This window comes from Artemia sp. Qi Xiang Cuo, chromosome 10, assembly GCF_049724085.1.
Source record: "Artemia sp. Qi Xiang Cuo chromosome 10, ASM4972408v1, whole genome shotgun sequence".
NCBI lineage: Eukaryota > Metazoa > Arthropoda > Branchiopoda > Anostraca > Artemiidae > Artemia > Artemia sp. Qi Xiang Cuo.
The window spans coordinates 33,229,746-33,242,004 of record NC_142803.1 but is presented as its reverse complement, the minus strand read 5'-3'; the positions used below and the strand labels follow the sequence as shown (position 1 = coordinate 33,242,004).

Sequence of the window (12,259 nt, the reverse complement as noted above, 5' to 3'; positions counted from 1 at the left end):
TCAGAAGTTTTAGTACCCTTTTTGAGATTCAGAGTGATTGTAGGGTGTATAACCCCCCCCCTCCCGCCCACACACACAAATCTTGTATTTTCCCGAAATGCATCTGATAGAGATTTTGAGATGGCCATTTGTTGTCGTAGAAACTTCGAAAAAGGCTCATTCGATTGGAAATTGAGAGTGCTAGTACTGTTTTTAGTAGTCGAAAGTGATTGGAGGGCGACTAACTCCCCTCCCATACCCACCATTTTTCTATACACATCAAATTAAAATTTTGTAAATACATTCTAAGACCACACTGGATATACATGACGTATGAAACAAAGAGAGGAAAGGATATAATAAATGAAGAAATATAAAATCAACTAGGTGAGAAAACGAGGATTTTGTCAGCCAGTGGCAAAGTAAAATATTTCGACAAGGACGTCCTCCAAGTCGTTCTCAGTGCTAAAAAAAAATAAAAAAATAAACAACAACAAAATCTAACCTTACGAAGTGTACTTGACAAGAGGAAAAAAGAGTATGTTTTCACCGGAAATGTATCCCCCCCCCCATACCCTGATTTAAACAAGAAAAACTTTGTGTAATTTTCATAGAACTCATTTTTTTTAAACAAAGATACAAAGGGAAAGGTAATTTTCAAACTCTAGGAGTCAACTTTACCTTCCAATTGAAATCCTATGCAATTTTTTTGGTAATTTTAGGTTTCTGCCACGATGATGGCAAGAATTGTTCAGATTTTCTGGATATTCTTTGTCAAAAAATTCCCTGCGAATAAGTTAATAATTCTAACTTTATTTTTGGAATAATTTCAAATTTAAAATATGGTCGCTATTTAAATGTGAGGAATATGCCACAATATATTGTTACGCAATTTGTGGTAATACTTTGACTTATCCTGTATCTTTAATTAGACAGTGCTATTTTGCTGCCTATGATTTTGTTTCGGCTTTATGTGGCCCGCTGATATCAATGCTATTTATTAGTGTAAATCCGCGAACCCACAATAAAGTTAATTCAATAAAAAATCGTAGATAATGTTTCAATAGATCTTGTGAATTTAAGGCTTTGCACAAGAGATGAAATCTTACAGAGGCTGAATCTATCCAAAATTACGAACAAAGGAATAACTTGATACCCGGGGCTATTAGAATAGAGCTTGGTTCAATTATGAGATTGAACATCCTGTGCTGGGGTTGGGGGTAGTGGAGGAGGGATATGTACTGCAGCATTAGTGGTGTCTGGTTGAAAAAACCGAGTGTATACGACTTTCACCTTTGCCCACCCGAAAGCTTGTTTATGATATACTACTGTCGTTTGCATCAACTCATTGCTGACAAACTTAGTAAAAACCAAGCACCAGCACTTATATTTATGATTGTTAAATGTGTGTTTATTGTTTACAGTTTATTACGTAATGTTTTCAAATTCACCAAGTAGCGTATTAGTTAAATAGTTAATTTTCTTCATTACCGGTTGAACAGTACCTAATTCAATAGCACCTCCTCTTGCCCCCCTCTTCAGTAAAAATACTGTAGCTACGCCTCTGGTTATGCCCCAGGGGCATGTAAGGTTTTAATGGAAAGGGTGGTCGTTTAAACTTTAGAAGAGGCTCATTTAATTGAAAACATATAGTTCTATTTCCCTTTTAAGAGTCAAACATGACAAAGAGCAACTAGTCCCTCTCCCTGACATCCTCTTTTCCCAAAACACATTTGAAATTGTGAGATAGCCATTGTGTTACCCGTAGTCCAAAAATCATACAAAAATGTCTTTAGGGTGGACACAATCCCCCAGAGCCCATAGGTAAGGGTTGTAGATTATGCCGAGGGCATATAAGGTTTTTATGGAACGGGAAATTGTATAAACGTAAGATCAGAAGAAGCTCATTTGATTGGAAGTCGGAAGTTTTAGTGCCCTTTTTAGGAGTCAAAAGTGAAAGGAGGGACGTCAGCCCCCCAAAACATAGTCCCCAAAACATAACCGATTGGTATTTTAAGATAGCTATGTTTTTCAGCATTGTTGAAAGGTCCAGTAATTACGTCTTTGGAGATATCAACCTCCCACAGTCTCCTAAACAAGGGCTGTAAGTTAGGCAATTCGTTCATTGTTGACACATAGTAAGTCGTATCCCCATGATGGGTTTAGGCAGAGCCCTATCCCTTCGAATGCCAGTCCCGACACTTTTTCTTAGAAACTTCTTCAAGACGCAGGTGCTCTAAGACATGGGTCGGCAACCCGCGGCCCGCAAGACCCTGGCCGCAATGCACCTGACGGACCACATTACTCACCATAACAATACACAACGAAGTGAAAGGGGATGTCATCTAGCATTCTTGCATATAGCATTCTTGAAAAAATCCGTAAGCCTCATCTAACACAGTTAGTTTGATTTTCCACTATCCAATCCAGACCAATTGTTTTGGTATGTTACCATTTTCGTTTTTGAGCAAACCTTTCTCAAAGTTTGGGAAATACACACCAAAAATACTTTTTCTTTGGATTTTCTTTGTTTAATTTTTTCTAGTTCAGTAAAATCTAGCGCTTGGGGTATGAAAGTCATGAAAGACAAATTATCTGGTCACGTTAGGTGATCATCTTGTGGCGAAACATTCAGAAAAAAAAAGCTTGATTTTACAGATAGGTGTCATCTGGTATATAGTGGGATGGGAAAATATGGTTAACACTGGGATATTTCCCAGCATGTACCAGATGAAACCCATCTACAAAATCTAGGGAAACTTTTTTTTTCTAAAAGGTTTAAGTACATTCAGGATGTCAAAGAAGCATAAATACAATATCTCAGGAACAAAATAGGTATTAAGCTTCCACTTTCGGGGAAACTAGAGGAAGAATATTACTAAATCAAAAGGTACAATATATATCCAGATTATCAAAAAGATGTATGTGCAATATCCCAGGAAAAAAAGGTGTACGTTGGAACATTCAGAGCATATTATTAGGGATATTGAACTAAATCAAAAGACTCTATGTCCATCCAAGTTTGTCATAAGGGCATATAAGTTCGGATAAGAAAAACTCCGGTGTCAATACAACCCCCCAGGGCCCGGGGGAAGGCGTTCTAAGTTATGCCCTAAAGTTATGTATGGTTCTTATGAAAGGCATACTCATATAAACTTCATAGAGGGCTCATTTGATTGGAAATCAAAAGTTCTAGTTCACTTTATAAGAGTCAAGAGATTTAAGGGCAACTAGCCCCCCCCCCCCACGGGGGGCCCTTTTCCCCCAAAACCATCCGCTACAAATTCTGAAATTGCCAGTTTTTTTGAAAATTGTTCAACAATTAGATAACAAAAACTCCGGTGTCAACATAGCCCCCCACGACCTTGGGGTAGACGTTGTAAGTTTTGTCCTGGGTGCGTATATGGTTCTTATGAAAAGGGTGCTTGTACAAGCTTCGGGGCCACGGGAAAGGCGTTGTAAGTTATGCCTGGGGGTATATACAGCTTATGTGGAAGGGATAGTCGTATAAACTTCAGAGAGGGCTAATTTGATTGGAAATTGAAAGCTCTAGTTCAGTTTTTAAGAGCCAAAAGAGATCAGAGGGTAACTATCCCCCCACCCTCTTTTCCTCCACATGCATCTGATAAAAGTTTTTGATAGCCATTTTGTTAAAAATAGTTCAAAGGTCAGATAAAAAAACTCCGATGTCGACACAACCACCCAGGGCCCGGGGGCAGGCATTGCAAGTTATGCCCTGGGGGCACATATGGTTCTTATAGAAGGGATGCTCGTGTAAACTTCAGAGAGGGCGGATTTGAATGGAAATTGAAAGTTCTAGTTCAATTTTAAGAGCCAAAAGAGATCGGAGGGCCCCTAGCCCCCACGCCCTTTTTTCCCCATATCCATCCGATACAAATTTTGAGATAGTCATTTTTTAAAATCAGTTCAAAGGTCAGATAACAAAAACTCAGGTGTCGACAAAACCCCCCAGGGCCCAGGGGGCAGGCATTGTAAGCTGTGTCCTGGGGCAGTATATGGTTCTTATGAAAGGGGTGCTTGTTTAAACTTCAGAGAGTGCTCATTTGAATGGAAATTAAAAGTTCTAGTTCATTTTCTCAGAGTAAAAAAGATCGGAGGGCAACTAGGCCCTCCCACCCTTCACGCTTTTGGGTTTATCGGATGGATAAACCCATCCGATAAAAATTTGAGGTGACAATTTTGTTAAAATTAGTTCAAAAATTAGATATTGAAACTCTGGGGTCGATACAACCCCCAGGGCCCAGGGACAGGTGTTGTAAGTTATGCTCTGGGAGTATATGGTTCTTGTAGAAGGTGTTGCTCGTATAAACTTCACAGATGGCTCATTTGATTGAAAATAGAAAGCTCTAGCTTACATTTAAAGAGTCAAAAGAGACCGAAGGGCAATTAGCCCCCCCCCCCCACGCCCTTTTTCTCTAAACCCATCCGATAAAGATTTTGAGATAGCCATTTTGCTAAAAAATGGTTCAAACATCAGATAATAAAAACTCCGAGGTTGACACAAACCCATGTTTTCACTTTGATACTGTTACTTTGATACCAATTTTGATACTTTAATGAACATTTGATTTTATTTTAAGTTCGATTTTGAAACAAGGAATTTTTAAAAACTTGAAACTTTTTTGCAATCAAAAATGAACAAAAATTCATTAAAAAAGACTTTCCGAAAAATAAGTTTTTCAAAGAAAAGTAAAGGCTATTTTAAACTTAAGCTCAGCATATACAAATACCTGTTAAAATTCAAACTCCAAACGACCAGAAATTACTATTAAAGAACAGATGAAACCCAAAACGAACAGAAATTAAATAAACAATCATAGCAAATGTCATACAACAGGTAATAATACAAATTATTAACCCCTATGCCTTCCCAAGGCCAGAACACAATTTGCACTTAACTGAAAAAATATAAAGGTTTTTACTTTTATAAATTTAATAAATCAAATAATATTAACATTTGGATTAATAAATATCAGTATATTTATATTAAACTGACAATGCACATGCATTTTTATTTTTTCAGTAAATTGCAAATTATGTTTTGGCCTTGGGAAGGCATAGTGGTTTTGAGCTCTACTCATGTTAATTTCTTCTCGTTTTGAGTTTGACTCGGTTATTTATTGTAATTTCTGTTCGTTATCGGTTTCCTTTATTTGTCGATGCTGATTTGTGGTAGTTTCACTGGATTATTTGATTTTATTTTTGCTCGTTTTTGGTTTACTAGAGTTCTTTACTTTTCTTTGAAAAGCTTATTTTGTGGAAAAAGTTTTTGAATTAATTTCTGTTTGCTTTATATTGACACAGTCTTTTCAGGAAAAAAGAAAATAAGAGTTTAAATTTTTTCGGTTTTTCAAAACTTTAAAGTTTGGCCTGCTATTTATATGCTGGAGAAAATTTTTCAGCAATTTTTAACAACATACACCCTTCTAAAAATCTGGACCCAAATAGTAGTGTTTAATTTAGTTTCATACCTTCTCTAGTTGACCTGAAATAGAAAACTAGATACCCTTCGTAAAAAAGTATTTTTAATTTCTTTGATAGCTTGGATACACTTACGCTATTTTGATTTGGTGAAATTTTAAAAGCAGAAGTAGCCCCAGTAGAGCAGATTGTTTGAACATAATACCCTCATTCGTTCTTATGATACTGCTGAGATGCCTTATTGGGAATTAGCACTAACACTGTGCATTTTGATTTAATCTTAAGGCAACATTTAATTTTTAAACATAATGGGCAAATGGGAGGGTGGGCGTGGGAGGAGGATTAGTTACCCTCCAATCACTTTCAGCTATTAAAAAGGGCACTAGCCCTTTCTATTTTGAATCGAATGAGCCCTTTTGGAAATTTTTACGACAACTCCTTCGATACGAAGTGCCCTGGTCTGAAAAAAAAAAAAATACATTGTACCCACATCGCTCTTTACTATAAAAATGTCAAGCCTTCCAATCACTTTCGACTATGAATAAGGGCACTAGCCCTTTCAATTTCCAATCGAATGAGCCCTTTTTGAGTCTCTACGTCAACGCTTTCTATAAACACCATATATGCCCGAGGGCATAAATTACAACCCTTGCCCTGAGGGCTGTGAGGAGCTTGTCATCCTTAAAGCCTAATTTCCATAACTTCCAACCATGTTCAACCAAATGGAAGTCACAAAATTTTAATTTGATATGTTTGGGGAAATGGTGGGCGTGAGAGGGGCATTATTTGTTCTATAATCACTTTCAACTATTAAACAAGGCACTAGCCTTTAAAATTTCCAATCGAATGATCCCTTTTGAAGTTTCTAAGACAAAGCTTTCTAAAAAAAACTTATATGCTCTCAGGTCATAACTTACAACTCTTGCCCTGAGGGCTGGGGTGTCATCCTCAAAGACCTTATTTACAGAACTTTCAACTACGTTGAGCAAAATTACTAACTCAAAATTTTGATTGGATATGTTTGGGGAAATGGTTGGCGTGGGAGGGGGGTCAGTTGCCCTTCAATCACTTCCGACTATTAAAAAGGCACCAGTCCTTTCAATTTCCAATAGAATGAGCCTTTTTTGAAGTTTCTGCGGCAACGCTTTCTGTAAAAACCTTATATGCCCCCTGGGCATAACTTGCAACCCTTGCCTTCAAGGCTGTGAGGGGGTTGTCATCCTCAAAGACCTAATTTCCAGAACTTTGAACTACATTGAACAAAATGGCTATCTCAAAATTTTGATTGGATGTGTTTGGGGAAATGGTGGGCATGAGAGAGGGGTTAGTTTCCCTTCAATAATTTTCGACTATTAAAAAGGGCACTACCCCTTTCAATTTCCAGCTGAATGAGCTCTTTTTGAAGTTTCTATGACAACGCATTCTATAAAATACTTATATGCCCCAGGGCAAAACTTACAACCCTTGCCCTGAGGGCTGTGGGGGGAGTTTCATCCTCAAAGACACAATTTCCTGATATTTCAACTGCGTTGAACAAAATGGCTATCTCAATATTGTGATTGGATGTGTTTGGGGAAATGATGGGCGTGAGAGGGGGTTACTTGCCCTCCATTCACTTTCGACTATTAAAAAGGGCATTAGCCCTTTCAATTTCCAATCGAATGAGCCCTAATTGAAGTTTCTACGACAACGCTTTCTATAAAAGAAACGTATGTGCCCCCAGGGAATAACTTACAATCCTCACCCTGAGGGCTATAGGGGGAGTGTCATCCTCAAAAACATAATTTCCGGACTTTTAAGTACTTTGAACAAAATGGCTATCTCAAAATATTGATTGGATGTTTTTGGGGAAATGGTGGGTGTGAGAGGGGTGTTAGTTATCTTCCAATCACTTACTTCTATTAAAAAGGGCACTAGCCCTTTCAATTTCGAATCGAAAGAGCCCTTTTTGTAGTTTCTACGACAACGCTTTCTACAAAAAACCTTATATGCCCCAGGGCACAACTTACAACCCTTACCCTGAGGGCTCTGGGGGGAGTTCAATTCTCAAAGACATAATTTCAGGACTTTTTAACTACTTCAAACAAAATGGCTAGCTCAAAATTTTGATCGGATGTGTTAAGGGAAATGGTGGGTGTGAGAGGTATGTTATCTTGTAATCACTTTTGACTATTAAAAAGGGCATAAGCCTTTCTAATTTCCAATCGCATGAGTCCTTCTTGACGTTTCTACAACACCGCTATCTATAAAAACCTAATATGCCCCCAGGGCATAACTTAAACCTTTGTCCTGAGGGCTTTGAGGACGTTATCATCCTCAAAGACCTAATTTCTAAAATCTTTGACTTCGTTTTACAAAATGGCTATCTAAAATTTTGATTGGATGTGTTTGAGGTAAAGGTCGGCGTGAGAGGGGGTTAGTTGCCCTCCAATCGCTTTTGACTATTAAAAAGCACTGGCCGTTTGAATTTCCAATGGAATGAGCCCTTTTTCAAGTTTCTAGGACAAAATCTGGACTCAAATAGTAGTGTTTAATTTATTTTCATACCTTCTCTAGTTGACCTGAAATAGAAAACTTGATACCATTCGTAAAAAAGTCTGTTTAATTTCTTTGATAGCTTGAATAGCCTACACTTACGCTATTATGATTTGGTGAAATTTTAAGAGCAGAAGTAGCCCCAGTAGAGCAAAAAGTTTGAACATAATACCCTCAGTCGTTCTTATGATACTTCTGAGATGCCTTATTGGGAATTAGCACTAACACTGTACATTTTGATTTAATCTTAAGGCAACATTTAATTTTAAAAAATAATGGGAAAATGGGTGGGTGGGTGTGGGAGGGGGATTAGTTACCCTCCAATCACTTTCAACTATTAAAAAGGGGGCTAGCCCTTTCTATTTTCAATCGAATGAGCCCTTTTCGAAGTCTCTTCGACAACTCCTTCGATACGAAGTGCTCTGGTCCAAAAAAAAAAAAACATTGTACCCACATCGCTCTTTACTACAAAAATGCCAAGCCTTCCAATCACTTTCGACTATCAAAAAGGGCATCATCCCTTTCAATTTCCAATTGAGTGAGCCCTTTTTGAGTTTCTACGTCAACGCTTTCTATCAACACCATATATGCCCCCAGGGCATAAATTACAATCCTTGCCCTCAGGGTTGTGAGAGGGTTGTCATCCTCAAAGACCTAGTTTCCAGAACTTTCAACTACGTGAAAAAAGGGCTATCTCAAAATTTTGATTGGATGTGCTTGGAGAAAATATGGGCGTGAGGGGGGTTAGTTGACCACCAATGACTTTCGACTATTAAAAAGGGCACTAGTTCTTTGAATTTCCAATCGAATGAGCCTTTTTTGAAGCTTCTACGACAACTCTTTCTGTAAAAATCTTATATGCCCCCAGGGTATAATTTACAACCCATGTCCTGGGTGCTGTGGGGGAGTGTCGTCCTCAAAAACATAATTCCTATCTGGAAATTAACTATGCTGAACAAAATGGCTATCTCAAAATTTTAATTGGATGTGTTTGGAGAAATGGTAGGCGTGGAAGGAGTGGTATATGCCTTCCAATCACTTTCGACTATTAAAAAGGGCACTAGCCATTCCAATTTCCAATCAAATAAGCCCTTTTCGAAGTTTCTATGACAACTCCTTCGATACGAAGTGCCCTGGTATGGAAAAATAAATAATTAATTGGGCCAACATCGTTCTTTACCTAGGCAGCGTGATTGCGCTGCCTATGATAAAGTTATTTTAGTGGGGAAAAGCTTGAAAAGCCCTTAGGTGTGATAAGGTGCGCCAGAGGGTCTCAATGGACTGGTAGATTGTGTCACGTTGGCCTCAATTGACATGAGTCATCAGAAGAAATGTTATTGGGGATTTTTCAGTAAGTTTAAACGATCAATTCTAGCGTAAACGGATATTTTACTGGAAAATGTCTAAAAAATTCCATCTTTGTGATAAAGCTTGCCAGAGGGTACTTTATGTCAGCCATTGAGTGTCAGAGGCTGGAAATCGTCAGAGGCATGGAACATCGCAATCTAACAATGGCTGTCCAAATAAAAAAAAACAATGGTCATCTTTAGTTTATAAAATTATTTTTGCGAGGAAAAGGTTGAAAAACTTTAGGTGTGATAATGTGCTCCAGAGGGGTGCCGTTTCCCAGCCAGAGATTACCACGGAGGCAGCCGCATACAAAATCTTGGAATCGGCGGAACTTGGACTGGAATTGGCGGAGTCGGAATTGTGGAATCGGAGGCCAGAAGTGGGAATCCGGAACTGACACAACCGGAGCTAGATTTGGAATTGGGATTGCAGCGGGTATAGTTGGAACTAGAATCGGTTCAACCGGGGTGGAAGCCAGCAGAATCGGAAGTGGAACCGTTGTAACCGGGGGTCAGAAGTGAGGGAAGCGGAATTAGATATCACCCTATTAAAAAAATGTATTAGAAATGACGAGGGGTGCCAGAGGGCCAGTCATAGTGCGGTACGGTGGCATTAAACGACAAGGTTTATCACGGAGGGTTGACTTGCAAAAACAAGAACTAATGGATTTAATGCATGATTTTTAACAAGAAAATACCTGGAAAATGTCTGAGGAATGATGAGGGTTGCCAGAGGGTCAGTCATAATGTGGCACGGTGGTTTGAATTGGTATGGTGTATCACGTTGGGACTGGCTTGTGAAAACACGATCGAATGGATTTAAAGCATACTTTTTAACAAGAAAATACCTGAAAAATGACTTTGGAACGATGCGGGTGTCATAGGGTGTCTTGTGCCATCCATAGTTTGGCACGGTGACGTGAACTGCCCTGGATTAACACCTTGTACAGCTTAAAGTTAAAGTGGGAAAATTTTTGCCACTTAAAAATTCAGAAAAATTCTTAAAAGAATTTTTCGGTGGAGTGGGATTGAAATCTTACATCCAGTCAAAGAAACCGGGGCATTTTCATTGAAACCTCTCAAAATATCTCCTAATGTGGCTTAAATCTGTATCTAACGAGATTGCGCGAAATACGAAGAAAAATATTATTCAAATGTGCGCTTGTCAATTAGGAATGGGTAGCCTTGGCTCAAAGAAACGAGGGATTTTCATTTAGACCGATCAGAAATATCTCTTTGTTTGGTTTAAATTTACCTCTAATAACAACCCTCCCCCCTGAAATTGGTTTCTAGGGTTCCCATCTTTCTTTAAATCATGCTTCTTTTTGTTTATATTTCATCCTAAATCAGGTTTTTCACTTTGTGTTTTTCTCTTTGTTGAGGTTCAATTGCTTTTTTCTGTGATTTCATGATTTTATAAAGCGATGCTTAGCAATCAGGAATGCATAGTTTTGGCTTAAAGAAACGTGGTATTTTTTATTAAAATCTCTCAGAAATATGTCTTAGTATGGTTTAAATTTACCTCTAATGACAGCCCTCCCCCTGGAATTGGTTGCTAGGGTTCCCATCTTTCTTTGATTTACGCTTTTTTGTTTATGTTTTATCGTGTAACAGCTTTTTTCACATTTTGTTTTTCCGTTTGTTGAGTTTAAACTGCTTTTTTTCTGCGATTTTGTGATTTATAATACTTGTGATGCTTAGCAATCAGGAATGCATAGTCTTACATAGTCTCAAAGAAACGAGGCATTTTCAGTAAAACCTCTTTATTAAACCTTTTAATTCATGCTTCTTTTCGTTTAAATTTTATCCTTTATAAGCTTTTTTCACGGTTTGTTTTTCCGTTTGTTGAGTTTTAATTGCTTTTTTCTGTGATTTCATAATTTTATAACTTTTTTTTTATTAACAAACTTGTGTGTACAATCAAAGTCATCATTCTTTAGATTTCTAGTTGGAGGACGAAGCTTCAACGTAGGATCGTTTACGCAGGGAAATATTTAAAACTAATATTATTTAACATTTTATTGACTCAATTCCTAACTTAACATGTCTAGGTCATGTTAGAAAATTAATAACGCTTTAACAGGCAGGTGCGCTTAATAAATCAAAAAATCAATAGCATTGGCGTGCTTGCGTGCTCTCATATGGAAAGGGTTGAAAACTTGCGATCCATTTAATCATTCTAGAAACGTGCGATCCATTTAATCATCCTATTGAAAAGCGACTTCAAGAAAAATGTCTTTAAAAACGTCTTGAAATGTCTTGAAACGTGTTGAAAATGTCTTGAAGAAAAATGACTTAGAAAATGTCATGAAATATCTTGAAAAACGTGTTGAAGAAAAATGTCTTAAAATACGTCTTTAAATGTCTTGAAGCATCTTGAAAACGTCTCGAAGAAAAATATTAAAAAAAAATTTTTTAAATGTCTTGAAAAGTCTTGAAGAAAATGTCTTTAAAATGTCTTGGAATGTTTTGAAAAAGTGCCTTGAAGAAAACTGTCTTAAAAAACGTCTTGAAATGTCTTAAAACGTCTTGAAGGATGTCTTAAAGAAAAGGGTCTTAAAGAACGTCTTTAAATGTCTTGATGAAAACATTCCCTGTTATATAACATTCAAAGAATTCATTTGCATAAGTAAAGAAAGCTTATTACGTAACAAGCAGTTGCATCTCTTAGAGCACCTGCGTCTTTAAGAAGTTTCTAAAAAAGTGTCAGGATTTAGATTCGAAGGGATAGGACTCTGCCTAAGCTCATCCTGGGGATACTACTATAGTATATATTATTGAGAAAGGTATGCATGTTTGAACTTTTCTTTCTAAGAAGACGAAGGGTATTCAGGTGAGCCTTTCAGAGAATGTTGAGTGTTGAACTAAATCAAAACACGTTATTTGTATACGAAATGTCAAAAGGGGGTAATGCAGGAGTGACTGAGTATATTAATTATGAACATTCAGGAAAT

General features: G+C 37.5%; 1 protein-coding gene across 2 annotated transcripts in view; it reads left to right on the top strand.

The window, feature by feature from the left end:
• Nucleotides 1-12,259, top strand: part of LOC148947683 (uncharacterized) — a 232,109-nt gene that overhangs the window by 182,542 nt on the left and 37,308 nt on the right. The window lies entirely within an intron of this gene.